Below are 27,459 nucleotides of genomic sequence, written 5' to 3'. Positions count from 1 at the left end.
CAAGAAACTTTACTACCGCCTCCTATGCACAAATGGTTCGGCTCCTGCTATATACGGTCTACCGAAGATCCACAAGCCTGGAGTCCCCCTACGCCCGATAGTGGACTTCACAAGGTCGCCACTGTATCGACTTTCGGGGTACCTCCACGAAGTGTTCAGCCCTTTATCCGGAAAGACTGGGACGTACATCGGGAACTCTTCAAATTTTGTTAAGAAACTGCATGACTTGGAATTGGACGCAGAGGACGTAATGGTCTCCTTCGACGTCACGGCACTCTTCACCAGTGTTCCGGTTGACCTAGCCGTTTCCACGTGCGAGGAAGCGTTGGAGAAGGACCGCAATCTGGAAGTCGTACGCCCTTCGACGTTCAAGAGCTGAGCACACTGCTACGGTTCTGCCTAAGCAATACGTAGTTTTCCTTTAATTCAAAGTTCTACAGACAGACCCAAGGCACTGCGATGGGCGCTTCCATATCGGTCACCACAGCAAACCTCGTCATGGAAGCACTAGAGGACAAGGTATTGAGTGCTTTCACTCCAGCAACCAAGGTCTTCTACCGGTATGTCGACGACTGTTTTTGCATATTAAGGAAACAGGACGCGTCGCGGTTTCTACATGAACTAAACAGTGTCGCACCAAGCTTGAAGTTCACGGCCGAGTTTGAGCAAGAAAACCGCCTTCTCTTCTTGGATGTCCTGGTCGAGCGGAGGGACAATCGCCTTTCGTTCTCTGTGTACAGAAAGCCTACGCACACAGCCCAGTACTTAAATTTTTATTCAAATCATCCAGTTGCGCACAAAGCCTCCGTCGTCACATCATTGACCAAACGTGCGACACGTGTCTGCAAAAGCCGAGAAGATCAAGAAAAGGAGTTAAAAAGAGTGCACGAAGAACTGTCAGCCAACGGTTATCCGAGCCGCTTCATATCAAAGATACAAGAACGAGCTGCACATCCAGCTACCACTGATTGTAGGACGTATCGAACACGAGCAGGCATTCCATACATGCCTGGTATCAGCGAAGCGTTGTCTCGTGTGTTCTCAAAATACGACCTACGCGTGGCCCACATGCCTGTCGGGAAGCTGCGGAATCAGCTAATGAATGTGAAAGACCGACTACCAAATGAGCAGTTTCCAGGAGTCGTCTACAAAATACCATGCCTGAACTGCAATCATGCCTAGATCGGTGAGACAGGGAAGTTCTCAAGACGCATAAAGGACCACCAACGCGATGTGAAAAACAAAAAGCATGCCACAAATGCGCTGGCGGGTCATGCACACGACACTGGCCACCAGATTGACTGGGGCAATGCCTCCATCTTATCTAAGGAAAGAAACCTGACGACGCGCCTTCTGCTGGAATCGCTATTCATCCAAACATCACAAGCAACATTAAACAAGAACGCTGGCCCCATGCCAGGCATCTACGCCCGATGTTTACGTCACATTCTCCGGATATAGATTCGCCACCGCTCTTGTCCTGCTCACTGTGAACAAGAAACCCGTACGGGTTTCGAAACGTCTTTCTTTTTTCGACTATGGTCAGTGACTGCTACTTCACTTCATTGCATCACCATGCCTGACCAGACGGATTTTCGTCGAACTCTTGACTACATGAACATTCGGAGCATTTACGGACAAGACGTGGTCACCAAGATTCGTCGCTTTGTTTCACTAACTTCAAGAGTCGCAGCCTTCAAGACCCATCTAGACTTCAACCTGACATGCAGGTGGGAGAACCTGGTACCCAAGTCTCTCCCTCTCAAAACTCCCGTCCACTCCGTCTGGGGCCACCAGATCATTCAACACGCCGAAAGAAAACTGGTACTTGCACGTGTTCAGGAATGCCGGCAGAAGATAAAGCGCCTCGAGACCGACTCGTTTTTCGCGCGGAGACAGCTCGAATACATTGTCCAAGAGCGCTTTCCGGACGTACAACTGCACGCCAACTACACGGCAGCAGTAAGAGAACGGCATTGCAAGGCATCGCATGAGAAGAAGGTTGATGCTCTTCGGATTCCAAGGAAAGAGAACAAAAGACAGGTTGTGGTGAACCTCTCCTCCTACAAGCCAAGCGCAGCAGAAACCTCTGTCCTCTGCCGCGGTTTGAGCTTTAATACAGATCGCCCACCAGAAAAGAAAAAGGTAATCTGTGCGGTTGAGCGTGCGGTAAGCCTGCTACCTATGAACGTCCGAGATGAAGCCCGCACTCGCGCCATTGGCGTCCTCTCGAAGTGGCGGCATAAGCCCCTCTTCTCTGTGGCTGAGAAAGGAGCCATACGCGACCTCAGAAGGAACCCGGAGATTGCCATCTTACCGGCAGACAAAGGGAATGCTACCGTCCAGCTCAACCGCAGTGAATACAATGGCAAGATGATCGGTATACTGAACGACGGCACCTACTTGTCTGTACCACGCTATCCTACGGCCAGATTGCAAACAAAATTGCAAGAACTGCTGGCGGGCCTATTTAAGCTCGTGCCCCCGGATAACAAGAAACTTTACTACCGCCTCCTATGCACAAATGGTTCGGCTCCTGCTATATACGGTCTACCGAAGATCCACAAGCCTGGAGTCCCGCTACGCCCGATAGTGAACTTCACAAGGTCGCCACTGTATCGACTTTCGGGGTACCTCCACGAAGTGTTCAGCCCTTTATCCGGAAAGACTAGGACGTACATCGGGAACTCTTCAAATTTTGTTCAGAAACTGCATAACTTGGAATTGGACGCAGAGGACGTAATGTTCTCCTTCGACGTCACGGCACTCTTCACCAGTGTCCCGGTTGACCCAGCCGTTTCCACATGCGAGGAAGCGTTGGAGAAGGACCGCAATCTGGCAAGTCGTACGCCCTTTGACGTTCCAGAGCTGAGCACACTGCTGCGGTTCTGCCTAAGCAATACGTATTTTTCTTTTAATTCAAAGTTCTACAGACAGACCCAAGGCACTGCGATGGGCGCTTCCATATCGGTCACCACAGCAAACCTCGTCATGGAAGCACTAGAGGACAAGGTATTGAATGCTTTCACTCCAGCACCCAAGGTCTTCTACCGGTATGTCGACGACTGTTTTGGCATATTATGGAAAGAGGACGCGTCGCGGTTTCTACATGAACTAAACAGTGTCGAACCAAGCTTGAAGTTCACGGCCGAGTTTGAGCAAGAAAACCGCCTTCCCTTCTTGGATGTCCTGGTCGAGCGGAGGGACAATCGCCTTTCGTTCTCTGTGTACAGAAAGCCTACGCACACAGCCCAGTACTTAAATTTTCATTCAAATCATCCAGTTGCGCACAAAGCCTCCGTCGTCACATCACTGACCCAACGTGCGACACGTGTTTGCAAAAGCCGAGAAGATCAAGAAAAGGAGTTAAAAAGAGTGCACGAAGAACTGTCAGCCAACGGTTATCCGAGCCGCTTCATATCAAAGATACAAGAACGAGCTGCACATCCAGCTACCACTGATTGTAGGACGTATCGAACACGAGCAGGCATTCCATACATGCCTGGTATCAGCGAAGCGTTGTCTCGTGTGTTCTCAAAATACGACCTACGCGTGGCCCACATGCCTGTCAGCAAGCTGCGGAATCAGGTAATGAATGTGAAAGACCGACTACCAAATGAGCAGTTTCCAGGAGTCGTCTACAAAATACCATGCCTGAACTGCAATCATGCCTACATCGGTGAGACAGGGAAGTTCTCAAGACGCATAAAGGACCACCAACGTGATGTGAAAAACAAAAAGCATGCCACAAATGCGCTGGCGGGTCATGAACACGACACTGGCCACCAGATTGACTGGGGCAATGCCTACATCTTATCTAAGGAAAGAAACCTGACGACGCGCCTTCTGCTGGAATCGCTATTCATCCAAACATCACAAGCAACATTAAATAAGAAAGCTGGCCCCATGCCAGGCATCTACGCCCGATCTTTACGTCACATTCTCCGGATATAAATTCGCCACCGCTCTTGTCCTGCTCACTGTGAACAAGAAACCCGTACGGGTTTCGAAACGTCTTTCTTTTTTCGACTATGGTCAGTGACTGCTACTTCATTGCAAAAACCAATAATGACTCACTTTTGTCACTCGGTCTCTTCTCGTATGAACTCTGCGCGTATTGATCAGTGCTAACGCTTTGTACAACTGTTAGCACCTATTAGCGAGAAACGATACTGAAGCTACGCGCGTTCATAATCTGTCATAACATAATGAGTGGCAAGCAAGGCCACGACGATGCCATAACCAGGGCGATATCAGCCTGGTTACTGGCCTGATGGGAAAAGCTTCTGTTCAACAACGTTTTCTTTAACCTCACCATGTTTTGTAAAAGAATCATGAAATAAACCGTATTCGTACTTAGGATAGGCAAACAATGCGTAATCATCTTCCCGCGACAAGCTTCAGCTAGCGCTCCTGACTACTTTCTGTTTATTTCTGCACACCTGTTTTTCAAGAGTAGTCGGTGACTTTGAAAAGGCCGCCGGATTAAAAATAAAACATTTGTATAATTAAGTGTAGTAACATAACGAACTGGGCTGGTTAGTAATGCACAGTGAAACAGAGGAAATGCGCAAAAAGAAAAAGAACTATGTAAGGAAGGAGACAGGCAGGCGCTGAACTTACAAGTGACTTTTTATTAATAAATACTCATTTGAATACCTTACCGTTTCGCTGACATGCTCAAGTCATCGTTAGCACGAAATAAATAGAGCATACCTCAATTCGAGCGATGCACAAACTTTACAGGCTTGTATCTTTGCTCAAAAGACTTATCTCACGTTTAATCAATGTCAGGGATGCGCTCTTCACGCTGGTGTCTGCTTCGTGTTAGATATGCAATTCGTCATTGATCTCTCAAACAAGCATAGAATCTGAACTTTGATCTTATTCAACGCAACTGTATTGCCCATAAATGGAGTGCAATCGCAGTTTCGGTGACGCGTCGCGAAATATGGCGATGCTTAGCCATTCAACGATTTATTATGTCCCGTAAAGCTTTTATTTAGGCACCTGCCTGTTTGGCCTACGTGCTGGTTACCCCTTTAGGCTTGACTTGAATTAAGTCTGACCCGCACCGCTGTGCTGCCGATTTCAGCAAGTTTTTTTTTTTTTTTAACAGAAGGTGCTGCACGCAAGGAAGGTATATAAATTGTGCACCATCGAAAAGTTGGCTTTACTTTTCATGGAAGAGGATCATGAATGGCTTGCCTTTTGTTCTGAATTTTAAGGCAGGGCTCTTATATCTCATCGTCATGTTTAATATGTAAAGGACTTGGCGAATAATCACACTTCGTGTCTCCACTTGCTTGTGGTTTCTGGTTTCTGGTTTATGTGGGTTTAACGTCGCAAAGCGACTCAGGCTCTGAGGGACGCCGTAGTGAAGGGCTCTAGAAATTTCGACCACCTGGGGTTCTTTAACGTGCACTAACATCGTACAGTACACGGGCCTCTAGAATTTCGCCTCCATCGAAATTCGACGGCCGCGGCCCGGATCGAACCCGCGTCTTTCGGGACAGCAGCCAAGCGCCATAACCACTCAGACACCACGGCGGTTCAACCACTGCGCCAGAAGTCAAGGGGAACAAAGATGCGCGCGCTATTGTCGCTAGGACGCTGCGTGTGAAAGTACCTCATCCCTTTGTTACGTGGGATTATGCATTCATGTATGTTTCATGAAGTGTCAGCATGAGTAGTGTGTGTCGTAATTAGAGCTAGGATTACCCGGGACAGTGATGTCACTGAAATTGAGATAAAATTGGAGTTTTCGGGACAACACGCTCACACGTGGACGCTATACCAAAGCGCCTTTTGTCCTGAGATGTTGTTCCTAGACAATGTGGTGTTTTGGTGCTCTTCGCTACACTAAAACGTGGGTTTTACTTTTTTGAGTTGAAGGAAATAGAAACATCTCTAGAGCTTTTTTGTATAGGTTCTGCCCTTTCTCCGTCATCATGTTCTTGAAACACGAAGGATAAATTCGCTTCTAAGTTGACGATAAGCAGAATTACGAGTTGAGTTATCGTTTTACCTCAGAACCACGAGCTTCACTTTGATTTTAGGAAAAACGCACGGACTCTACGAGTGTTTTACGGAGCAAAGTCATATTTATCTGCTGTTGCGCTGCAATGCGAAAAAAAAATACAGCTTATTTAACTTATTTGGCCAAATGCGAAGTATGTGCGCTAGAACGTCACATTTCATTTTGCTTTCTGTTCGAGGCTAGAGTTTCAAGGTCAGGCTTCAGGCGATGATCCGGGAAATCTGGGATTGCGAACCTTAGTAGTAGCGCGCTATAAAATTTTTGGTCGCTTTACGTACCATAAGATGGCACTGCGATAGTGGTGTGTTCTGGATCTGTTATGCACACGGTTTGAAGTGGATGAAGACAAAGATATGCAATGCACAGCGCAGCAGAGAGGGAGAGAGAATGACGAAGAGGGAAGGAATGGCTATTCACCAGAAAGGTATGTTCTCATTGGCTACCGTGCACTGGAAAAGAGGGATGATGGGATTGAGGAGGGAAAGAGAGAATGGACGAGGTGCACAGTCACAACTGGTGACACAAGCTAGTCACTCTCGTGAAGCTAATCTATGGCTTGAAGGCTTTAAGAACAGTCGACTGCTGCTGCTATGGTTGTAGGATCTAATCATCTGTGAAAGGGCGAGGATTGGGGCTTTCCAGCCCACAATGCAGCTTATTTCTTTCGGTCACCATTTGAGGGCACTCACACAGGAGATCTACAATTGTCTCCTCGCAGCGAAATCTTTCAGGAGAAACGCTGTCGGGCATCCCAATCCGGAACTAGAGTGGCTGTAAAACACAAGGCGTGATCGGTGGCGGTGATAGCACACTGGTAGTGGTCTTACATTGGCCAGCTAACCTGACCTGTTAGCCCCGCCGCGGGTTCGAAACTCGCGCCGCGCAGTCACGGCCATATCTTCTTATCCTTCATTTTTTTCATCGTCAAAAAGCGCACGAAAACCACCCGGACAGTAGGAAAGAACGAAACGAGCAACAGCGTAAAGTACCAGCTGGCCCAACGACCTACCTAGCTGGCTTCATACATTCAAAGACACAACAGGTTTTTTCGGGATTGGAAGCGTCAGTTCTAGCGCATTAAAACATGATCTTAAACCTAGACTACCAAGAAACCGAGCAAAGAACTCTTCTAAACTGCACTTCTTCGACATCGGGCTCGCCTTACTTTCTTTAGCTCTTCCGAATAGCTCCGCGGAACACAACAGAGCATCGCCTGTGTTGTGTTCTCGTTCTGTCCTATGTAGCGTTGTTCCCTACATGATCGTAAACCAACAAGCCCAACTCCCCACTCTTCTGAAAAACTTCTGAAACACGAAACTGTAATCTCGCCCTCTTGAGTGGAGCCCTCAGTCCAAGGCTCCGTGTACCGCCGCGATCCTGCAGGCCCGCCAGAGAAGCGGGGGTGAATGTGCTCGATGCCAAAAGCGTAGATGCGACAAGCGCTGCATTTGTTCCTTTCTGCTCCTTCCGCCGGTCTTCTTTGGCCATGTACCGTAGCGCTGTCACCCTAAAAGCATAACCTTAACGCTACAGTACGCACTCAATACCTGAATTTTTCTGAAGCAACTTTCCAGACTTGTCATGCAAAAATCCTCCAAACTTCAATGCAAGAGATTCTAAAATTTCAAACGCCATTTTTATATTCAGTCCCGTGGTGCCCAGTGTGGCAATCACAATGAGAATAAATCCGTACTTCTAGACTCGGTGGCAAGGGCTTCGCTGGTCACACTGTTTCTGGCAGCTTCACAATAGCAAATGGCATATTCAATTTCTTCATAAAGTCCGCTAATTTGTGGAATCGTACAGGATGCTTTTCTGCTCTCAGAAATGTTCCCCATCGATTCACCTCGGTGTCAGGAGGGGAGGGAAGTTTGCAGAAGATGTGCAACGTTAGCGTCAATTCCATAATTTCTGGATTACTTTTTTAATTTCACACGGAAATCTATTGACTCCGGCGTCCGTCTTGCGAACGTCCTCGGCCGCACGGTAGAGAACTTGAGGAATGCAAGTGACATTCATTAGATTCCGAGTTATAGATCTGAGACCATGGAACGAGATCTTAATAACTGAAACTAGGTCAGCTGCTACGATTACCAGATTTTCATGTTGAACTCCACCTGGCCAAAATCTCTGGAAAAATCACGCGGAACCTCCCTACTGTTAGTTTCCTTTACAAAGCTGACACAAGTTCGTCATTAGAGGCACGAAAAAGGATATGGTCAGCGGAGACGAACAAAAGATGAATGTAATCAGTAGTCGCGCCCATTTGGATGTGTACAGCGATGTCACTTTCATGTGCGGAAAAAAGAATTGGATGAGATGACTCGCCTTAAAAATATGACTCAATTGCGTTAATGAATTAAAGCTCATATATGCAAAATTGGTCATTCTCACCTTTACATTCATATGTACCTGGGAATCCTCATACCGCTCCTTGGGCAATGGTGCAGCAGATAAGGGATGCGTCACTGCCCTGCAATGACAGCTGCTACCACCGTTAGGTCTCGTTGCGACCCCAGTTGCTCTTCTCGCGCAGCCTCTTGAGATGAACTATTAATTTAAGTGTCAGCTTCCAGGGTGGTTAGTTTAATCACAATTCGGCGAGTAGGTTGCGATGACCTCACATGGTTACGTGACCTAGGCTGCCCACCTAGGTTGCTTCTCCCTGTACCACCATACGCCATCCTATTTATCGCTCACAACGCCGAGAACGACGACACCGGATTTTTTGCGTAACGGGGCCTTTAACTCTATTCCTATAATAAAAATACACTTGGGAAAAACTGTAATAATCTGGAATACTCAATGCAAATTCGCGACAATTAAAAAAAACGTCATTCAGAACAATTCGGTGCGACTAGCTTGATAGATGTCCAGCGGTAGTAAGCATTATGATTGGTGGAGTTTCCAAAACTGGGAAATGACCGGAAAATCTATGTTTCAGCCTTGGTGTGCAGTGGAATATCCAGCTCGTCAAAAAAATGCCTGGCAATAAGAATAGTGGGACATCCTAAATGGCTGTAATTTTTCGCTATACAGTCATCTGAGGCGCCGCATAAAAAAAAAAACACGATAGGCGTTTTCCTTTCTATCTGAGTCACACACAATGGTCTAGGAACACGTTGGTGCCATTCAATCTGTTGACTTATAACCCGAACAAACTTAAGCTCCCCGTTTGCACGGGCGCCTTAAGGAAAAGTGTGTTTGCTAAAAGTAACCACCCACACACTGTCCAAAAGGGGCAAGATATATACCAGAAGTCTCTGAACAGAACATCTCCTTCAAATTAAGACAAGAAAAACATAAGTGCGTTTGTTGAAATGTCGTTGAAAAAAATCTTATGCCGTGCTGGGAAAACAAGTCCTACGGAAAAAAAGGCACCTGAGGCAGCGACGATAAGGCAAAAAAAAAAAAAAGGCTGCGTCGTCCATGCAAATAAATGGCAGAACCTGTCTGCTAGCTCTCGCTACACATGCACGTGCAAAAAGGATCTTAACAGCGAACATGGTAGCATAAAAACACTCAGCTTGCCAATTATTAACCTCCCTATTAACCGAAAAGAACAGAAAAGGGAGCGGATCTTAAGTGCAGAAGTTAATTCAAAGTATGCGGGTTAACAGGCTCCTGGGGTTGTCGTTATATTTGGGCCAGGCTGTCAAATTAGTTCGTACAAGAGGCAAGTTTTTGGACTGAAAAAAATAAAAGGATTAACCAATGATAACAGCCTCGTTCTGCAGGGTAGAGATGGCAGAAGAAAATACGAACAAAACCGGTCCTCTTGCGACCTCATGATTTCCGCTGCTCGAGAAATGACCGCGGTCTCGTGGGCCCGCTGATTACGGTGACGCTTATCCCCAAAGATCTCTCTGCTGCGCTGAGGGAACGTTGCAGCTGCGACCACGCACACCACAGAGAGTTTATGCTTGCGGCAGCTGTTCAGGCCATCCACGCAATTCGACTTTCGTCCTTGGCCCGCCTTTGGCCAGCTTTTAGATTCCCAAAAGTTTCTGTGTGCCTTTTTCTTCAGATACTCGTTCGTCAATCCAGAGAACAAATTGATACGAGGTGTCCAATGCAGCTCACTTACTTTCCGAGACTACAAAAAGGCCTTGGGTCGAAGACTGGGCGCCCGAGGCTCGCCACAAGATTTTAGGAATTTTCCGGAATCTAAAGCGAATGCACTAAAAATCGTTAGCTTTTTAGGCCGCTTGCAGGCACCCACCACGCTGTCTCATATCGGTAGTCAAGGCAAGTTGATGTTCCCTACAAACTCTAGGTTTTACCTATTCCGAGGCCTTCTACCATACCGACTCTATAAGCAGAAAAGTACCGTGGCTTTCGATTTTCGGATGCTCAGTCCAACGCTGTGGAATCAAATCACGGCGTTTTTTCCCTGTTTTCCTGCCCCTCATCATCCTTATCGATATCATTACCGTCAACTTAACTTCGTATACTGCACTGTGAAGGCTTCTGTTCATTTCTAATTAATCCTGTCCTCTGCCCATGTAAATTTCGGCCGCCTGCAGTTCGATGCAAGCGAAATGCAACAAAAAACAATTCCGTGTTCGGGCACCACATTTCGCTTAGCCAGCAGGGGGAGAGAAATGCCTCGGCAGCCAGGAAAATAACCATTGTAATAACGCACGCGCAATCTTTGGCCGCAATAGATAGATCGCATATCTACCACAAAGACTCTCTTCCCAAGCTCCATTCCGCACAGTTGCCTACTCTTTCAGCGACGACTGCCAGTTGAGGTGCTGCCACCCCGCCGCATGAATGTCAAGCAAGGGGAAAAGAAAAAAAAAAGGCAGAGGTGTCGGGCACACGCGAACAGTGAAATATCTCCTGAGATCTATTCGGCGTTAGATTTCGCAGAGCAACGCCGACGGAGACGAAGTCGCAACAAACTGAGACGCATGTGCGCCCTCCACGTGTCAAAGCAAAACAAGACGCATAACGGAGCTTCTGGCATCCAAGACTGAACGGGAGGAGAGGGAGCGAGAAAGAGCGGCGCGGGCACAAAAGAATTCGCTGCACTCGTTATGGTGCATGTGTTGTGGTCGTCTTTTCTCTTTTTTCGGATGGCCACAAATTTATGGCAAAATTCGATTTTCGCCGCCAGCTTTATGCGATGCACCGCGCCGCGGCTCATACACAATAAGCGAAAAGTTATGCAAAGCTGTGAGCCGGTGCTAGCGGCGCGTTTGGTGTCATCCCGCAGCCCCCTCCCTCTACCACCCCTCTCTTGACCTCGTCCCGACTTTCCACTCCTTTAAGTTTTGTTCCATCTTCACAGTCACGGCCGCCGTTTGGAGGCTCGCGCAAGACTCCTATCGGTTGCATATCTTTTTGTTTCCACGCAAGGCTCTACGCATCCGAGTACCATGGTTGTGTGCATGCGCACTTGTTGGATATTGTTTTATGTCTCCCCCCCCACACACACTATTTTTTTTCCCCGAGGCTGTTTTCGCGTCAACGACATCCGATGTGCACTTTCAGGCCCATTCCTGGAATACGAATTCCAGTCGGGGCTTTCAGTAGAAATATCCTTTCGTCAGCCTGCGTCCGCCTCCTCTTTTCTTTCGCCTTCCCATAAGCCAGATAGCCGTCCCACGCACAGCTCAAGAGATCCACTGGGATAGAAATTGAAGTTATATAGCTGCCCTGTCGGTTCTCTTCTGGACTCGTGTGCTCCGCAGTTTTCTTTCTGCCGACGCCGCTTTTATTGTCGAGCGTAGTGGATTTGCGCAACGCGTTTGTCCGCAAGCTGCCAGTAGTCACCGTAGCTAACCGTGGCTTCTGTGAATGCCTAACTCACTTATTACTTAGTGGAGATGTAAATAGTGGGAAATTCAAGCGCTACAAGAACGACGACACAGAGCAGGACACAACGCTACTCGCAACGGAAATGTTTTTATTCAGAGGCAACAATACATACGCGAAAACTAAGAAAAAACCCGCAAGTCACGCGCAACGTACCGGTAAGATATGTAAAGAAGTTTAGGTGTTTTAAGATACGCGATCGACCCAACGCGAACTATGCTGCTTCGCCCAGGAAACAGAGACGCTACCCGCGTTATAACACTGCACGTGTTGCATCCTCAAAATAGACGAAAACCTTGGTACGGGGAAACTCGACGGATGTGATTGTTCAATGTTTCTGCGAACAAGAAGCGGCCTGTACATCAGGATAATAGAGGGTAGCATAATTCTCTCCCCGTGGATACGCTAGTTATCGACGCTCGTATATACCCATACCGTTTCTCCTGGTACCTTCGAAAGTTCTTGTCAATAAATTGCACGACCACAGCGATGCGCTAATGCCGCATAGATGCAAAACGATATTGTAATGCATACTTCTCAAGCATCGTGTTATTCAGAGACCTACTGTGTAAAGCTCAGGACTGGAACATTAAATTACGTTGCCCCGTGGTGCGCAAATAAGTTACGGATCACTCAGAGTTGTACGTTTTGCGCAGTCAGAAAGTTTTGATGCGACAATGCAGCATAGTTTTAGATCCCTTCTGCATTAACTATCCTACGGATTCTATATCCCGTCCCTGACCTTTTCATACCCCTGGTCATAATTATTAGGACGTTATTGTTTTGATATTTTTGTTTTGATGATATTATTAGAACATTACATCTACGCAGCTGTGCTGCATGGATAGCGAATTCGTCTTTTCTTGCCGAGGATGACGGAGACAAACCAGTACATGTAAAAAGCTATGGTTTTTATGGGGTTTAACCCTCCAAAAAGACTCAGGCTATGACGGTTTTGTAGTAAAAAGCTCGGGATAATTTTGACCAGCTGGGGTTCGTAAATGTGCGCTGATATCGCATAGTTCACAGGCCTCTAGCAGTTCAACTCCATTGAAACGCGACCGTAGCGGCCCCGCTTGAACCTGCAGTCTTTCGGTTAAGAAGCCGAGCACCATAACCAGTGAGTCATCGCCGTGGCTTCTAAAAATCTATGAGTGGCTGAGCTTGCATTTCACGTTTATAATACGGTCGCAAGCCAGACCCATTTCCACGTTCCATAAACGTTGAATGCCACAACCACAACCACCTCTCCCAACATTAGTGAACACCACAACGATAACTGTGTCTAACATGCCCACTGATTACGATAACGGGAACCGTAAATATTTATTTATTTCTCTTACTCGATAAATGATTTAGAAGGTGCAAAAACTTAACAGGAAGTTCTGTGTGTTTTGACTGTGTGTTCTATGTGTTTCGACTGCAGTCGCCATTCTTTCTAACTCTAACCGAAAAACAGCTGCCATCGCCGGTCCTAGGAACACACTTTTCTGACACCTCGTGAACGTGTAGCCTTCGCAAAATAAAATTCCATACAACAACGCAGCAATTTATGTCCTAAATTTCCAGCACCATAAGGCGACGACAAAGTCTGGCACTCTTCGCGTGATGGAGACAGTTCTCAAGTGTCAGTGCCGGCCGCCCTTAAAACTTCCGGGAACCTATCGGGCAAGACTACTGACCGGACGCCGCACCGGTCATCGGAAGGATGTAGAACATCGCTTTCGGTGTACCTTTGTCCTGGCTTACGACGGCGCTCCAGCTACCCGAAGTTTGCGCGCAGTTTGTCACGCCAAGTTGACTGGAGGGAGCTTAGGCTGTCTTTTTAAGCGCTTCAACAGACGGCTGAACGTTCAAGAAGGTCGCGCGAAAGCCAGGAAAGATGATCTGCAGTGTTGGACGTTGGATGTTTTTCATTTGGTGTGGAAGACATCGAAAATCTGCGTGAAAGAAAATAAGAAACAATTGAAATTAAAAAGTACCTGTTCTTGAAGTTCAAAGCAGATTCTAATATGACAAAAGCTCTTACTGTGGCGTTCTTTGCTGGCCGATTTATCTGTTTGCAGTGCTAGCGTAATTCGGAGACACTGCGAAGGCAAATGAAATATTCCACTTAGTGTGGTAATTCAAAGCACACGGAGCTGGAAAGGCAAGAAAACCTTCGCAACCCAGGGGAATTATTTAATTATGCTGCTCACTACGAAGTGCGAGACACTGCTGAGGCTGCAAGTAGCGAAAAAGGTTTCAATTTGCTGATATTTGGCAAAAGAGTGCCTGATAGTGAGATGGAATACCGAGTGAGAAAGTAATCAGGGCGGATATTTATTGTGATATGCGGTATATAACGGGCTCCAAGGAAGGGTTTTGCTGCCCTTCTGTTTTATATACGTGGGCTCTAAACACAGTCCAATCCATGAGCTAAGGTTGAGTGTATAGCACCGTACACAGTACACTGGTGCAGACCGGTGGCCAAGCATGGAGACAGGGTCTGACCGAACGCGGGAGATAGAAACCTGAAGAATACAATAATAGCGCAGAATTCAACAGAAATTCAAGACAGCAACAAGGACGCAGCGTGGCTGTCTCGTGATTGATGCAGCGGTTTTAAACTGCAGAGCATCAACCCGTACCCTCCGGCAGGGGGGGGGGGGGGGGGGGGGGCTTCAATATATGGAAATTTCTTCCGAATACTGAGCACCAGATTTTTTCCGGGTAAGGCGACATCGGATTTGTAGCACCACTTTATTGAAAACCAATGCCAGGAGTGGATGCGCTGCCCCACTCGAGTGGTTTACGTTGAAATAGCATGGTGGATTGGGCTTGTTGGTTGCTATTCATGATGCAGACAAGTTTCGCAGCATAAATAAAACGCACACACAAGACAAGGAACAAACAAGGAAGGACTGTGCTGCACTTCCAACTGATTTCATATGAAAAATCTTGATCTTTAAATACATTCAGTTATCATGAAGTGAAACCTAATCACAATCATCCAAGAAATTCATTTCAATCTCCAGCAATGACAGTGAAGGCGTGCTGATGAAATCGTCACCAGCTTTCCTAATAAAAAAGGCTTCGATAATTTCACGCTAAAGTTTATCGTTGGCGTGGCCCAGAAACTGCGCCTTCTTAAACATAGGTTTCCATTTGCAAGACCGACAGTGTACGACAAGATGGCCGCTGATACCATCCTTTACTAGATTGAAGAGTTCTAGCGCTCTTTCATTAAAACAACGCCCTGTTTGGCCAATGTACACTTTTTTACACGTAAGGGGAATGCTATAAACGACCTTCGTTACACAGTTCGTGAAATTTGTGACGCACTTAATATTACACGGCGACTTCTTCTTTCCCGTTATCATTGCGCATATTTTTACAACTTGCATGGGGCTGAAAATACAAGGTTAACATTGTATCGGCTGGCGATTTTCTGCAGATTGTGGGATATCTTATGCAGGTGCGGTATTACCTGACTGTTTTTCTGTTTCTTTTCTTTATCATCCACTCCTTTACTTCTCTTTCTTTTCTGCATTAGGCTCTCACAAACAGCTGAAATAACATCATCAGGGAAACCAGACATGCTTAGCCGCTCGACTTGTTGATTAACACTATCAGTCACTTGATGGGGGCAAGTTTTTTCTAGGGCAGCGTTGATGCAGTTCATGGCAATCCCGCGTTTTATGATCTTAGAATGAACGCTGTTAAAAGGGAGAAGGTTCTTTTGGGACCCAGGGATATACTTCCAGCAGATGTGGTTCCTACTGAAAGAAATTCTGAGATCTAAAAACTTTATGTTCTATGCGCAAGGCAGTTCACATGTGAATTTTAAACGTCTTGCTGCAGCTTTAAAAGCCGTGATAATTTATGCAACTGTGTCGTCAAAGGATCAAATATGCGAATTGTCAAGAATCACCAAGTAATCATCGATATGTCTAAAAATTCTTTTAACATGGAGGCCCTTTAGTGAAATGTTAACGCGCTTATCAACAAAACAAAGATTTCACAAAGTATGAAAGCTACTGAAAAACCTATGCAAATGCCAGCGTTTTGGGTATAAAACGATCATTAAAATTGATGGCCGTTGTTTGAAGATAAAGTTCTAAAAGCGTTAAAAAGTTATCTCTGTTGACAACTCATAAGTTGCGAAAAAGCACTTCTCCCGTCTCTTGAATCAACTGTCTCACGGATTTAAGCACTTCATCGTACGGTACGGAGTAATAAAGTTCTTTAACGTCTACGGAGAAACCTATGGTATCAGAAGCAATAAGGTTTTGCTCTTGGCTGAGTTATTTGATAATCTCGTGCGATCCTCGAACCAGGAAAGGATCTTCAAACGTCAAGCTTGTTAACTGCCGTTGCAGGTGTTGCCTAACTGCAGATTGCCAACCGTTCTTTTCTGAGACAATCACTCGAAACGGGAATTGCGGCTTGTGTATTTTAGGAGGGAAGAAAGGTTCTAGGCTTCCGTTTTCACATTTCTTGACTAGACTTGCGACGGAATCGAGAAGAATTTCATGTAGGAGACGAACTGCAGTGTTCTGGGATTTCTTGCTGAATTTCGTTTCGTTGAAGTTCTGTATCGCTTGAATAGTCGTTTCTAGGTATATGACCCTTTGCAAAACTACAAATCCTCCCTCTTTATCGCATTGATCTGCCATTAGGTCATGCTCGTTTAAATATATGACAACTTTCTAAAGTTGAGGAGGGCGATTTGAACTGCGACTCACTTTTTTTATCACGGAATCAGCTCCTTCCCAGGTGGCTCGGACTTTGTCGCGCTCTTTTGTTCTTCCAGCGATGCTGCGTGTCATGGCCAGGATTTCGTGCTTTTTTGAAACAGGCTCAAAACAAAACTTTGGCCCTTTTTCCAGGATCCCGCGAACCTTGTCAGACAGTTGGGTGTCGCCAAGTACGGTGACCTCCTTGCTAGGAGCAATGTGGGTTCTTTTTCTTGGCGGAAGAAGATTACGGGCCTTCTGCCATAAGAACTCTGTGCTCTGTGCAGGCAACTTCTTTTAGTCGGCGTATTTCCTTGAACTTGTGCAAGAATCATCTGCTGTGCGCGGGTCTTGGACAAGTACATGTAGCCAGTCTTCGTAAGTCGAACTTGGCGTCAGTATTCAGACTTGAGGACCTTGCACAGCCGTCTCGCATGGCCGATGGACGGCGAAACAACTCCCAATAGGGCTTGGACGTCCAGGGGAGCCAAGCCTTGCTTGACGCAGAAAGACAGAATCCTGCACTGGCAAGTGGTGACTGTAATTAGATTCACACATGTGAAAACTAGAGAAAGGTTTGCTTGGACAGATGAGTTGCGCAGGACTATGCTCAGTTGGAAGCGCAGCACAGTCCTGCTTTCTTTGTTCCTTTTCATGTGTGTGCGTTTTATTTGTGCTGCGAAACTTGTCTGCAGTATGAGTATTTTACAGCGGCTCACTGCGGTCGTGAGTGCCTACACCTGTGTCGAATGTTCGGCGTGTCCTAATCGCTGAGCCTCGTGGTGGGCCCGCTATTCTTGGCCACAAGGTTGGCTTAGTAACACCAAAATATATTAGCAGAAAGCAGCATTTTCCATCTTTGAGGCATGCAGCTGTTTAACGTTGACAGGAGTGGACGCACTGCGCGATGCCAGTATTTTACAGCAGCTATTAGTAGCATACTGCAGTCGTGAGTGACGGCGCCCATGTCGAGTGCGGTTGAATACATTGTGACCCCTACAGCGTGACCTATACAGCGCTTCTGATTGCTTTTAAAAATCACACCACCATACTCATACGACTTCTTCAACGCTAATATTTACCAACACCTAACTTAATCAGTAGTAATGTGTGGCGTAAACTACAAGGGTATCAAGAAGACGCTGTCAGTTCTACTAAATGTTCAATCAATAAGCGTGAGGTAACCGACACAAGGAAGTACAACTATAATATAGAGAGAATCGAGCAAACTGTAAAGAGTGAAGGTAACCTAAAAGCTGTCAAAACAAAATTAGTCATAGAAACAAATATTTGTGCATCAAGGGACAATGAGGGAAATATTACCAATATGAGTAACATGTATAGTCATAGTCTAAGTATCCAGGCAGTTGTACTGATCTATAATGTAGTCAATGTAATCAGGACGATAATAAGAGAGGCAGCAGTGCATAGCAAGTAACATCCCGCTGGCAACGAAAGAGGAAGTGAATGCATTAGAAACAATCCACAGCGGGAACGCAGCTGGTGAGGATCAGGTAACAGGATATCTGTTCATGCAAAGTGGATAGATTTTGCTAGATGAACTGGCCGCCCTATATACAGAATGCGTCATGAACTCGATCGTACCGCAGTTGGAAGAACGGTATCAATATCTTAATCCATAAGAAAGGAGAAGGAAAGGTCATGAAAAAAGAGTTACGGTTTTAAAACAGTTAAACCGAGTAGACGTGTGAAAGCATGTTGAACCTGGTTGGCTCAGGGTTTTTCCTTGCTGGGTGGTCGGAATTTCTGGCTACGATATTAGTTGGATAGTACAAATAGTAGATGACTATGATGTGATGTGCAATGCACAGCGCGAGAGTGTGTTGCAGTTTAACACGAGGCCTTAGTCTATATTTATGCCGTTCTTGGTTCACGCCGTCGAATCTATATGCGTCATGCGGGGACGTTGAAACGATAGATCATTTCATCCTCTACTGCCGGCGGTTTGCACGGCAGACAATTCAGTTTTTGGAAAGTCCTCTCGCTCAATTAGGGCTGCCGTTTACCCTTCCCGTCCTCCTCTCCTTCGGTGAAACCGTCAAAGGGCTTGCCATTTGGCAGAAGTGTCAGCTTCTTCACAAGTATATCATTGAAACTGGGAGATTTTTGTGTTAACTTCGCGATGCCTTTTCTTTCCTCTCTAAATTATTTTCTTCCAGACTAATTCTCAAAATGTATTTATTCTACTCACACCGCTTTGTTTCCTTGATTTCCATTCCGATTTCCTCAAGCTCTCTCAAAATTCGTGATTTTCTTCTTCATTCAGAGTCCTCTCAATTTATGAGCCGCATGAGATGAACCTGGATGAAATTTTCCCTGTTTGAATCTGCACCAAGCCCTGGCCAATCCCCCACCGTGGGTATGTGCCATCGTATTCGAGGCAACAACAACAACAGAAACACGAGGCATGATCGACGGCGGCGATAGCAAAGTGCTCTTGTGCAGTGGCCAGCGCAGCTGATCTCTTCGAAACACTGCGGGTTCGAATCCCAGTCGCAGGAATAATTATTTATATATGGTTTGGCCAAGGTCACCCTCAAGGTCAAGCTTAACACAAGCTCTGTGAGCCGGTTTCACATCGTGAAGTTGCGCTTTCGCACTAAAATACCGACCGATGAGCTTACTGTCCGTTGCGTACATTGGATTAACTAAGGTGATCGCTAATAATATCTGGACAACCATAAACTTCAATCCAGCGAAAAGCTATCCCCGCAGAGGCGTTCCCGCTGCTGTACGACGCTTGCATAACGGTCGCGGCTTCCAATAGCCAGAGGGAACCAGCTTCCTTCTTCGCATGTAAATAGTTAGAAGATGAGTGACAAATGACAGAGGCCCCTCCTTTATTCTGCGCGGCAGGTTTAAAGACTATAAAGCATTCCACACGACTATAAAGCATTCCATATAAAGCATTCCATACATAAAGCATTCCATACGGCAGGAACTCTACCTAGGTAACAATACTCGTTAAATACCGTTTGCACAAGTGGCACGATTCGGACCAGGATATAGAGAGTAAGCAAAAGAATAGAAAAGTGGAAAAAGGGAATGCAGCAAGCGCCTTTTTTGTTAACTACTAAAATCATGAATTAGGCTTATAATACAGAAGTTTAGCGTTACGGAAACCCACTGAATTGGCGTATTTTATGCAGCTCACGAATAAACCAAAACAATCAGACCACAATAAACATGAAGAGCCAAATTTGCCCATTGCTGACACTTTCGTCAAAGTGTTGCATTCTCAATAATTATATGAGTTTTGCGGATTAAATGTCGTAAATATTCTCTTTATCTTCACTCTTTCTTTGTCAGAACTGAACTTTTCAGACCCCAAGGCTGAACAGGATTCATTCACTACGCTCTTGGTCTTTCTGGAAAAGGAGCCGTTACTCCTCCGACTGTAATTTAGTGATGTATTTTATTACTCGAGATACCTACGACAGTGCAGACATAAGCAAAAAGCTGCGCTCTCTAGACATCTCCTTTCGTCTGTCTACTTCTGCGCAGTTGGAACTGCGCCAAGTTGGTAATCTTCTCAGCACTGGAAATGCGCTCAGCACAAGCCCATATATTGCCCTCAGTCAATGCTGTTCACGCTCTTTAGTTCGTGCATATTTTCTGAAAGCCGCGAACCATTCTTATAGGTGTCAGTGTTGCCGAGTCAGTTGAGCATTTTGAAAAGTGGAAACTCTGTTTTGGGAATGTCATTGATATGTTGTCTCTGCTGAGACGCTGACTTTATAAACGTACCTTCCAAAGCGGAATTGTACCAAGCCACCTCTGTAGCTGAGCCGATAGACGACCGAAATCGACAAATGAAGGTCGTGGACGTAGTTTCTATTGGCGGGTTCACGCTCGTGATGTGTTCTGCTTTGTACTGCCGCTTCTCAAATTATCTCTTGGAAAAAGAATTACCGAACAATATTTCTTCTCTAATCAATACATGAATATAATTAGTCGGCGCAGCTCGTTTTTATTTAAAACCTCTTCATTTTTTTGCCGTATGGTTTTACTAAGCCTTCATATTTCCTATTTCAGTCATTAGAAGAACAGTGCTCTACTGCACTCTAAGGCATTTCGCAATACCCGTTGGTCGTCAGCACACACAGAAGCCTCAGTGTCGCACTCCTCATTTTTGTGTCTCGTCTCGTCCTAAATGGAGCAAGCGCACTGGTAAATGAAACAAGAGGGCATGCGGTCGAAAAAAGCACCAAGTCACACATGGCTCAGCGATAAACAGCATCCGTATAAGTCGCTATCCGATTAGAAAGGAAAGCATAAGGGCCGCGCGACTGGCTCCAAACACGCCGTTGTCACTTCGTCCCGCTAATGAAAAAGTTATGATAGAATCGAGAGGCCGGGCGCATTGATGCAATGGGCGCACCGCAGCCGCCTGCGACGAAGCAAGGTTGACGGTTGCGTGAACAGCCAGCTACCCATGCCCCGTTCGTGTTTTTTATGTTACCCTGTCGCTTTCCGCCGCAACAGTTTCCACTAAAGCATTTGAGACCGACTCGTGTAATGAATTACTCTTCTTAATCAAGTCACTGGCTCTGACTCCGCCGCCGATGCACTATTTATGGAACTTGGTACATTTTCAGGCATGAATGCGTCGGAGAATCTTGGGAATAAGCAAGGGCAATTCAGGAACCCCGCCCAAATACAAAAGGAGGTAGCTGTGACCATGACGGCATTTCATTGATGGATATGAAAACTGACATTTGAAAAAGTCTTTAAAAATCTAAACATGAAATTTAATATGGAGGCATTATTGGTTAGTTGGTGCGACATAGTGAAGCGATACAGCGCGGAAGACGTCCACAACAGAGTCGATCACTGTGCCCTGTCTCTCCGCGCTCTCCCCTTCACTGTGGAATTACGGTGATAATGCGAAGGCACCGTTTCGATCGGTAAACACCGAGCAAGCTCGGGCGATGTTCGTTGGTGTGTGCCGATTGGAGTAAATAAATAAAACAAATCAAATAAATATCCGCGACTTGGATTCGAACCCGCGGAGGCGCGAACAGATCAGCCGCGCTGGCGACTGCACGAGAGTGAAAATTTATTATGAAGACGGCGCAAAAGAGACAGGGAAGGCACTAAAAACCACAGGACAGACGCCTTTTTTTTTTCTTGCGCGCTCCTTTTCCTTGCCTCTTTAGAGGCGTCTTCAGAATCCACCTTAGCTTTTTACGAACTTGCCCGAACCAAAGTACCTCTTTTGCGAGAGCACTAGGCTATCGCCGCAGCCGAACACGCCTCGTGTTAAATTGCAACACACTCGCGCGCTGTGCATTGCGCTTTGTCGTCTTCATCAGCTGATACTACTATTGAAGTAATATTCGCGCTTTGCGCTGTGTGGAGGTATTTAGAGGAAGATGTGCTCTGCATGCGTTGGCGTGGACAACGCTGTGGCAGTATTAAGGCACTAGAACAATACGCGTTGGAGTTGCCGACACTTATGCACAAATGCAGCACTGGTGTATAGGCTTCCGGCGTACATTCGGTAAACTGGCATTGACGCTAAAAAAGTTGACGCGCATAACTGGCTCCTTGTGTTGAGGACACCTCAATCGGGCTTTCAGCTACGTGGCGGTGGTGTCCGCCTGCGAAAAACTGCTTTTGCACAATGTTGCACGCTTAGCAGTGCTAATATCCACACATTTTTTCTTTAACAGTTCTTACCGCTACAAATTGCTTTGTACCAAGGACTATACCCGCCGCGGTGGCTCAGTAGTTACGGCGCTCGGCTGCTAATTCGCGGGCTCGATCCAGGCCGCGGCGGCGGAATTTCTATGAAGGCGAAATGCTGGAGGCCTGTGTACTGTGCGATTTCAGTTCACGTTAAAGAAACCCAGGTGGTCGAAATTTCCGGAGCCCTTCACTACGGCGTTCCTCATAGCATCAGTCGCTTTGGGACGTTAAACCCCAATAAACGAGGATTGAATTTGTGCCGATAAAAGTTACCTTGTAGGAAGGATAATGCAGCGATGGCGTAGAGGTAGAACATCCGCTTCGCGTGCAAGATGACCGGGGTTCAAATCCTGGTGCCGCGCAATTCTCCACCGGGTTTAAAAAAAAAATCCGCGTGTCGATGGAATTGCATAACCAGGCCTGGAGTGCGGCCTGATATCGGTGACCAGAACCGACAACGCACTCTCTCACCAGAGCAGGATTTGGCCACCCTGGTGTACTACTTGGCCACAACCTTCTATGATCAAACCAATCAACCCTCGGCCCTCAGTCCCCAGCGGCTGCAGAGCAACTGACCACGGCGGCGGTCAGACCTGTGACGCAGCGGAGGGTGCTAAGAATCTCTGGCTCCGGACAGGCCGCCATTGGAATCTGAACCTGGCAACGTTTAACGCTAGAACTTTAGCTAGTGAGGCTAGCCTAGCAGAGCTGTTTGAGGAACTAGCGGGAATTAAATGGGATGTGATAGGGCCTAGCGAAGTTAGGAGGACAGGCGAGGCGTATACAGTACTAAAGGACGGACACATTTTGTGCTATCGCGGGTTAGAGGATAGACGAGAACTAGGTCTGGGATTCCTCATTAATAAGGATATATCTGGCAACGTAGAGGAGCTCAACAGTATTAACGAGAGGGTAGCAGCTATAGCAATTAGGCTGAATAGGAGGTACAAGCTGAAAGTGGTGCAGGCCTACGCACCCACATCCAGCCATGATGACCGGACAGTTGAAAGTTTCTATGAGGACGTAGAATCGGCAATGAATAAAGCAAATCGCAATACACTGTACTGATGGGCGACTTCAATGCGAAGGTGGGCAAGAAGCAGGCTGACGACAACACGGTAGGTGACTATGGGATAGGCTCTAGAAATAGCAGGGGAGAGTTATTAGTTGAATTCGGAGATATAAATAATTTACGGATCATGAATACCTTCTTCCGCAAACGAGAAAACAGGAAGTGGGCCTGAAAGAGCCCCAATGGTGAGATTAAAATGAAATCGACTTCATACTATGCGCTAAACCTGGCATCATTCAGGATGTGGCCGTCCTCGGAAAGGTGCGTTGTAGCGACCACAGAATGGTAAGGTCTAGAATTAGCTTATACTTGAAGAGGGAACAGAAGAAGCTAGTGAAGAAGACCATTAACGAGTTAGCCGTAAGAGGGAAAGCACAGGAGTTTAGGATAGGGCTGCAAAACAGATATTCGGCTTTAACTGAGGAAGATGATCTTGATGTTCATTCAATGCACGATAATCTGACATCAATAATTACGGAGTGCGCAGTAGAAGTAGGCGGTAGGACAGTTCGAAAAAATACCGGGAAGCTGTCTGAGGTGACGAAAGATCTGATTAAGAAGCGCCAAAACATGAGGGCATCTAACCCTACCGATAGAATAGAACTAACGGAGCTATCAAAGTTAATAAATAAGCGCAAGGTAGCCGACATAAGGTTTAATATGGAGAGAATAGAGCATGCTATAAAGAACGGAGGTAGCCTAAAAACAGTGAAGAGGAAACTAGGCATAGGTAAAAACCAGATGTATTCATTAAGAGACAAGCAGGGCAATGTCATTAGCAATATGGATAAGGTAGTTAACGTAGCCGAAGAGTTCTACACAGACCTGTACAGTAGCCAATGTAATCAGAGCGCTAATGAGAAAGACCGCAGTGCACAGCAAAACGTCATCCCGCCAGTAACGAAAGATGAAGTAAAGAAAGCCTTAGAAGCAATGAAAACGGGAAAAGCAGCTGGGGAGGATCAGGTAACAGCAGATCTGTTGAAGGATGGAGGGGACATCGTGCTAGAAAAACTAGCCACCCTGTGTACGCAATGCCTTATGACCTCGACTGTACCAGAAGCTTGGAAGAATGGAAACATTGTCTTAATTCATAAGAAGGGAGACGCCAAGGACTTGAAAAATTACAGGCCGATCAGCTTACTATTCGTTGCCTACAAAGTATTTACTAAGGTAATCGCTAATAGAGTCAGGGCAACGTTAGACTTTAATCAACCAAATGATCAGGCAGGCTTTTGTAAAGGATATTCCACAATAGATCATATTCACACTATCAATCAGGTGATATAGAAATGCGCAAAATATAACCAACCTCTATATATAGCTTTCATTGATTACGAGAAAGCATTCGACTCAGTGGAAACCTCAGCAGTCATACAGGCATTGCGCAATCAGGGGGTAGAAGAGCCTTATGGCAAAATACTGGAAGATATATATAGCAACTGCACAGCTGCTATAGTCCTCCATAAAGTCAGCAATAAAATTCCAATAAGGAAGGGCGTCAAGCAAGGAGACACGATCTCGCCAATGCTGTTCACCGCATGTTTACAGGAGGTATTTCGAGGCCTGAATTGGGAACAGTTGGGAGTCGAATAAGAATAAATGGAGAATACCTAAATAATCTGCAATTTGCTGATTACATTGCCTTGCTGAGTCACTCAGGAGGTGAACTGCAAATCATGATCAATGAGTTAGACAGGCAGAGCAGATCGATGGTTCTAAAAATTAACATGCAGAAAACCAAGGTAATGTTCAACAGCCTAGCAAGGGAACAACGGTTCACAATTGGCAGCGAGAGCCTAGAAAAGTGTGACGGAATACGTCTACTTAGGGCAGGTAGTGACAGCTGATCCGGATCATGAGAGGGAGATAACTAGAAGGATAAGAATGGGGTGGAGCGTATGTGGCAAATTATCGCAGATCATGAGTGGCAGTTTACCAATTTCCCTCAAGAGGAAAGTGTACAACAGCACAATCTTACCGGTACTCACCTACGGGACAGAAACGTGGAGGCTAACGAAAAGAGTTCAGCTTAAGTTAAGGACAACGCAGCGAGCCATGGAAAGAAAAATGATAGGTGTCAGGTTAAGAGATCGGAAGCGGGCAGAGTGGGTGAGGGAACAAACACGGGTTAATGACAACCTAGTCGAAATCAAGAGAAAGAAATGGGCTTGGGCAGGGAATGTAATGCGAAGGCAAGATAACCGCTTGTCCTTAAGGGCAACGGAGTGGATTCCAAGAGAAAGTAAGCGTAGCAGGGGGCGGCAGAAGGTTAGGTGGGCGGATGAGATTAAGAAGTTTGCAGGCAAAGGGTGGATGCAGCTGGCAAAGGAGAGGGTTAATTGGAGAGACATGGGAGAGGCCTTTGCCCTGAAGTCGGTGTAGTAAGGCTGATGATGATGATGTTGATGATGATGATTATGTAGGAAGGATTCCATCTTCGCTCCTAAACAACCACAATCGCTGTTATCCAATCTTCCCAAATAGGCTAGAAAGCTAGAAAATCGAATAGAAAACACATGAAAACGATAGAAAACAGAATTCATCGCCTGACATCTATGCAACTTTAGGGCAGGCTGGTTATAGAAAACGCGGTAAGAAATGAACTCTTATTCGTTTTGACACCGAAAAATCAGAATATCTTTTTTTTTAGAAAAAAGGGGTATTGATCCAGGTGTCATTTCGGTATCAGTGGAAATTCTGTTGAAAAATTATGTTCATTTAAATATCTGGCATTCTATTTGCTCACCACACAACTTGAAAGGGACAGCTACATAGTTGCTCAAAAATTTCTTACATTTTTTAAATTTAGGAAACGCACGGAAGTCCTTGGAACGCATTATTCTTAGCTCACTGAACTTCAGATATGTAACGGTCATCTCATTTACTACAGTGACTGATTAGGTCTAACATGCAAAAAATATTTTTTTACCTTGCTGAGACTACAAAAGACAAACCGCTTTGCAGGCACCTTTATACACCAACCGCCTTACCCTAATTCATCCCTTACGAACCTTCCTTTTGATCGCCATACCGCTCCTGGCCACCGCAACACATTATTTAAGAAAACTTATACGTGCAGTGATTCAACTGTAACTATTCCTTTCTCTCAGAACTTAACGAGTTTATAGAATGCATCCATTAGAATCATAAAAGCGGAGGCGGTCATTATACCGTCTTTGACGTACAGACGGGGCTTGCAAGAAAACGTACGGACCAGCATTTGCCCGTAATGTCCCACGCTGGCCGCTAAAGTGGATGTTTGCTGCTTCCTCTGGACGCGCCCAGGGTCCAATGCTTCTAGAAGACGAATATTACAAGAAGTTCTACTTTGGGCCACAAAGAAAGAAGGCATCTCCAGGAGGTTCACGGATGCCGATAAGAGCTGGAGCTGACTCAGATTCTTGCATGACAATTGTCTACACGACTATCTCTGGTAAACCACCGGCGTCAAGTTGTGTCATAGTGCAAGTGTTCAAATTAAAAATATCACACACACGCAAAAAAGCGCTTCATTCCTCCTCGTTCCCTCGAATAGTTTCAGCAATAACAATCTTGACGCACATAAATTAATGTCGTTTACAACTTCAGGCTTCTGGCTGCAGAATAACTTTCGTTGTTACCAATGCCATCAATACCAACTGCCATCTACATCCATCTACACTTTTCAGCAAAATGAAAGGTAGCACACATCAACATTTAATGATTACTTCATAACTGTGTGTGGCAAGACAAATTTCTTCTGTTCCTAATTTTCTTCGTTACATATGATGTCGTAAGGTTATTCTTAAGTTTAGTCGGGTAGTAGCTAGAAAATTCGCAGTCTTGCGCAAAACGTTTGTTCCCCTTCATATTGCTTACAACTGCTGTCGCACACCTGTCCGCAGCAACACGCTCGCCAACAATGACTATTTTAATCTCCGAATTTGTAAAAAAAGTGTATGGGAAATGCGAGCGATGTTGACGGAAGAAAAAATTCGGAACCCATAGGCAGTTGAAGTACACCAGGCTAGAAATTTTAAGATTTCGTATATGCAGCATTTTATTGAAATCCAAGGAAGGTTGCGATCCTAACTTCCGAATTCGCCTATAGT

This window comes from Amblyomma americanum, chromosome 6, assembly GCF_052857255.1.
Source record: "Amblyomma americanum isolate KBUSLIRL-KWMA chromosome 6, ASM5285725v1, whole genome shotgun sequence".
In the NCBI taxonomy this organism is placed as follows: Eukaryota; Metazoa; Arthropoda; class Arachnida; order Ixodida; family Ixodidae; genus Amblyomma; species Amblyomma americanum.
This window is presented reverse-complemented; position numbering follows the sequence as displayed.